The sequence below is a fragment of the Hyaena hyaena genome, unplaced genomic scaffold (assembly GCF_003009895.1).
Source record: "Hyaena hyaena isolate Hyena2069 unplaced genomic scaffold, ASM300989v1 scaffold_469, whole genome shotgun sequence".
NCBI lineage: Eukaryota > Metazoa > Chordata > Mammalia > Carnivora > Hyaenidae > Hyaena > Hyaena hyaena.
The window spans coordinates 80,949-86,948 of NW_024081103.1; positions in this window are offsets into that span (position 1 = coordinate 80,949).

The following is a 6,000-nucleotide window of genomic DNA, read 5'->3' on the forward strand; positions in this document are numbered from 1 at the left end:
ACATGAAGAATTTCTTTACAAAGCTAGATAAAAGAGGGGGTGGCTCAGTGAGTTGAGCATGAGTTCGAGCCCCACATCAGGCTTTTCGCTGACAGCACGGAGCCTGCTTCAGATTCTGTCTCCCTCTCTTTCTCTGTCCCTCCCCTGCTTACCGCACCGGTGCTCTCTCTCTTCTTGCTCACTCCCTCTCTCTCAAAAATAAGCATAAAATTTTTTTTTTAAGAAATTAGATGAAAGAAAACCCTCTTCTCTGTAAGTTGGTAGGTGTCCTCCCTCTGACCTTGACTGCTGGAAAGCTCCGAGGCTTCTGGAGCATTTGACCCTTGTCACTGTGATGTGGTTCAGCCTCTTCCATTCCTTAGTCCTGGCTTTCTTTCATGTGTTTGCATTGTGTTTACTCCATTTTAATGACAGATGCCCAAATCCCTTTTGAAAAGAGAGAGAGAAGGTATGTGGAAAATATAAATGTCACTCTCCTGGGCAGTGAGGGTTTCTATGGCTGGGACTGAGTCTCTTCTCCATACACCCCTTGATGCCTGCCTCACCAAGTTTGGTGAATAAATCCCAACTCAATTCCATATTACAGACATACAAAATGGAGGGAAAAGCAAGCCAAAAAAGAAAGAAAGCTTAATTTTAATGTAGACTTTAAATGCCTACTTACCTCTAACTGATAATTGTCTTTTCATTTCCTCTTTTATTCTGTCTCACATCCAGGCCGTGTTGATGACTACACACTCTGTCCATACCAGTTGCAGACCACAAGACCTGTTCGTGCCTGGAGAAAAGGAAGAAAACATCGGAAAAGGAGAACCAAGAAAACCAAAGAATTCGAAGCTGACACATTGGAAAGTTGAATAGTGAATACTGACCATGGGCCAAAGAAGAGGGATTAATAGTATCCCTGTCCCTTTCCCTGACTGATTTTTGTCCACAGCACAAATAACCTTCTAATATACTATAGCATTTACTTATTTATTTTTCATTTGCCCCTTCCCCCTAAAATGTAAGCTCCATGAGAGTAGGGATTCCTTCCCACTGCTATATCTCCAGTACACTGCACATAATAGTTCTCAATTAGCTCCAGAAACCACACTTACCCAATATTCTATTCTACTTCTTGTAACAATCATTAGTTTCTGCCACTCTACCTTCCCCAGCCCCACCACAGCTAACCAGCTTACTTGAGTCTGTACGGCATGAACTTCTATCTAATATAAGGAAAGGGGGCAGTAAGCTTTAAGGTTTAAGAATCCTAAGTTGAGTAGGACTTCTGTGAATCTTCTAAACTCCAACAAATCCTCAAACACTTGTAAGGGAAGCTGTGGTGTTCTTAGGTCCTAATGTACTTAGTGACCAGGAGACCAGCTCGGGGGTCTCCCTGCAGCCCTGTCTGCATATCAACGGCTACCAACACAAACACAGCTGTCAGGCTTAATGGGCTCTTTCTCCATTCCACCCACAAACAAACTGGAGAGATCAAAAAAATAACTTAAGTGTACCAGCATAAAAGCCACTCACTAAGCTGGGATTCCAGTCTTCTTTCCTTTGTGTTTCATCAAAAAGAACAGGGATGCAGAGATAAATAAATGCTTTGGTTTATTTTAAAAGTCCTGATCACTGACAAAGCAACAGGACAGAGATCAAAGCCTACCAGATTTTGAGTCAGGAGATCCAGGTTCTAGTCGTACTTTGGTTACCCCTATAATTCTCGGTCAATCAAATTCTATCTGGGACTCAGGTTTCTGGTCTGCAAAATGTGAATGATAACCTTACTAACCTCAGATGGTGGCTATGAAGGTAAAAGCAACAATGTGTTATAGAAACAAGGAATCATATTAATATAAAATACTATCAGTTGTTACCCTCCCCTGAAATTAAAAAATATAGAAGTAGATATAGATATAGATATATATATATATATATAGAAAGAGAGAATTCAAAAGATTACTAGTATGTAGAAAGGGCAGTAAAAAATGATAGGTGAATATCCAAGGATATGTCTGTAAGACAGCAAAATAATTTTCTACTTTCTGAGTTTGCCAAGTAAGGTATTTAACAACACTGCTAGATATATATTATTTTCCCATTTTAGGGATAATAAAGTGAGGTTTATAGATCACTGATTTATTCAACACACATTTATGGAGCACCTCCAATTTAGGCGCTGAAGTTCAGTTACTTTCCCAAGGCAACATTACAGCCAGGCAACAAAATCAGGATTCATACCTAGGTGTGCCTAAGTCTAAAGCCCACTCTAACGAAAATGATGCAAAGTCTCTGGAAACTGTTAGGAACCCTAGAGCTCATTCCTTCCCAAGCTTCTACTCCATGAAAGATTAAATTCCATGGAAGGATCTTTGAATATTAAAAACTAAGATGAGAGCATCGACAGGCTACTGATAGTATTCCCAGGTGACATAGCCAGCATACTGGATGACAAAGCAGAACCCAGTAATTCAGTTTAACGATTATTTACTGGTCACCAAAGATGAGCCAGGTAATATGCCAGGTAATTGTGGAGACACAAACATGAATAAGTATGTTCCTTCCCTGGAGAAACTCAAAAGCTAAGAGAGGAGAAAGAGAAGGGAAAGGACAAAGGCACTGAAGGACAGCTGGAGGCTGAGCAGGAGAGCCAAACAGCCCCTGGGTTTAACTCTATGTGTTTCTTTGTTGCTTTTCATGTAAGTGTGGAGGTTGGGAGGACACTAAGGTTTCACAGAGCTGAAGCAGGTAAAGTTTCGAACCCCGCAGGTAGGTTATATGAGGTATGGGTGAAATTCAAGTTTTATTAAAAACAGTCTTTTGGCAGTACTAACTAAACGTACTAACGTGTGATTAGTACTTCACGATTCCCAAAACATTTCTTCAAAAAGATGATCCCTTCCAAGTGAAAACTTTATGATTTACCAAACAGCCTTGATAACTTTCAGGAAATGAAGATGCAGAAAGTCTGCGCTTTCTGCACTTTTCTTCTCCATACAGAATTAACCTTCATTTATCCAATCCCTCAGGTTCATCAGTATTAAGAGTTGTATGTTAAATTAGTTTCTATTGCGAGTGGGGGTGTCAGGGAAGGAATATATGCCCTCTTTTTTTTTTTTTTTTTTAATGTTCTGAAACATATGTGGCAGGCAGGCATCTCAGAAAAATGAGTCACATTTCCATATGAAGATACAGGATTATCAGTAAACTTGATGAAATCTAAGTTCTCTTTGCCAGACATAATTGCCATACAGGAGCGTTCCTCTCTCCCTGTTCTCAATCTTCATTATTATGCATGCAGCAGCGAGCACACTGTAGAGCAGGAAGGCATGGTTAATCTCTGAAGTTTAAAGTTTGTTAAAATGCACGTAACTGCACATATTAAAAATCATAGCTTCTTCTGTCTCCCAAATGCATAGGGGAACTAGGGTTGAAATTAAAGATAAAAAAGAAAAGTGCAGAAGATTGTTCTGTTTCTCTCTCTGTCATATACTCATCAGGATAGAGCTGCATGACAAGTTCAATGAAATAAAATTAGTTTTATAACTCAATGGGAGTTCTAGGAGAGCACCTGAACACAGTATTTGCAATGAACATTTGGAAAGTTCTAGTCTCTCAGCCCCAAAGCACCGATGCAGGTTCTGTGAATATTAATGAAGAATAACCACACCAACAGGTAAATCGTTCTCTAATGTTCATTTCCTCCTCCTTTTTTTCTCCCAAAATGTTCCTTTCAATGCCTCTTGAACATCTTAAGCAAATGTCTCAGGCTTTGTGCCCTACACTTAGAATCATACTTGCTAGCCTAATTTCATATAGAAGGCTTTAAAACTGGAGTTGGCTCAGAGGCTACTGGTTTTTCAATGGATACTTCCATACCCAGGCTGGGGTGACCTGAAGCAGGCTTAGCAAGAATAGCTGGTGAAGATTTCATCTCCACGTCACCAGTGAATGTCCAGGATGGGTGCATGAGCAGCGGGAGCTTGTTCAGGAAAGATGTCACAATGAAAAGAAGGAATAGGCACTCATGGGGTTTCTACGCAGGGTGTGGTGATTTGCTGCATTATCTCATTCAGTTTTTATAGTTCTTTGAGGTTAACATTATTATACTTTCTTTACAAATTCGTTCGTTCATTCAACAAATATTTTGCAAGCATCTATTACATACCATGCATTGTTTACAAGTAAGCTAGACTATAAGGTCCTCTCACTTATGGAGCTTCACTGGATGATATAAATTTGAAGAGCTTTAAATCTACAGATAATTAATGCATAAATATTAATAAAAGGCTACCAGATCAGTTGCTAGACATTTCAGATACACATTCAATATCTTTCAAGTGCTTCGTGAACTATAAAGCAAACATAACAGCTTCACTTATAGGATATTATATGTATATTATAGGATATAATATAGGATATTATATATGTATACATATGAATATTTCTGATCTGGAAAATGGGGATAAAAATATCTACTCCCAGAGCTGCTTTAAGGGCTATAAGAGATAGTATATATATATTTATAGGCTCAAAACATGGTATTTGACTCTCTATTTCACTTCCTTTCCCTCCAAATTATTAAAATATGATTTATCACTAACTGAAATGCAAAATAAGAAACATTGATACTGGATTTCCAAGAGGAGAGAAGTGATGAAAAGGTTTTTTATCGATGGAACTTACCTATGAGACAATCCCATTGACTGACATCTATGGATAGCATGATAGAGGAATTTGGTTAAATCCAAACCAAACAAAACCAAACCCATATTTTTGTACATCTATACCATTCTATAACCTGTAACAAATATATACAAAATTATAGCCCAGCTTAACTGCAGCAAATTTTTATGATAGGTCCTCTACATTCTTCTTCTACTATATCTAAAATTTACAGTTTCAAGAAATATTTGAGAAGGAAAACAGCAATACTTGATAAAACACCAAAAAAGACTCATTGATGCTGCCCATGGTTAAATATATAATAATAAACCTATGATGAACTGCCTAATGTTCATTGTGATTTCATTTTTCTCATTCTCTCTCTTCCTCATTTGTCTCAAATCTGTCAAAGAAAGTACAAAATTTGGGAAAACATATTGTCAAAAGTCTCCAGAAGATGGTGATAAAGCATTACCAGATTGGATTTAGGCTTCCTTACCACCACTTAAAAAGATATTGGTGGCACAATTTTTTTTCTTCTTCCTGAAAAACTGTTAAGGAAAATTCCAAAACAGAAGACAATGTCAAAATAATCCTCTTACTAGAAGTTAACAATCCAAAGGACCTTATTATCCAAACTAGTTTCCAAATTTCCCCAAAGTCCAAAGACCTGCCTGGAGGGTTTTATTTTTCATCTCAAGAGCCAACATAGAACCCTTTTTCTTCTTACAATAAATTTACCCATAATAGAGGTGTTCAAAATAATATTTTGGTCCAGAAAGAGTCTTTATCCTGATTTCCAAAATCATTTATTTATTTCTTTTCAAAATCTTTTAAATATTTCATTTCAAAGATGAACCATAATTAGACATAATTATGTTTTGTGATGATGTCCTCTGGGAGAGCCTAGAAAACAGTTTTGACATAGTCATGCGACCTTATATGAATGACTGCTCCTTTCTCTGCTTGTTCTTCAGCTGTAGAATGAAAGAACTATTACACCCATCGTTCTCAACAAGAGGTGATCCCCACCCCACCCCCATCCTCCCTATCTCTGGAGATATTTTTGGCTTAACAACTGGGCGGTGCTACTGACATCTAGTGGGTAGAGGCCAGGGATGCTCCTAGACATCCTACAGTGTGCTCAACAGCCCCCACAACAATGAATTATCCAGCACAATATGTCAGTTGTGTCTAGTGAGAGACTCTACATTATAGGATCCATGCAGATGCCTTCAACTTTGAATTTTACAAGGCTAATGGCTATGTTATATGAGATGGGATATATATTACATATTATATATATACTCTTGAATTTGTATTAAAACCAAACTTCCAGCTTAAGTA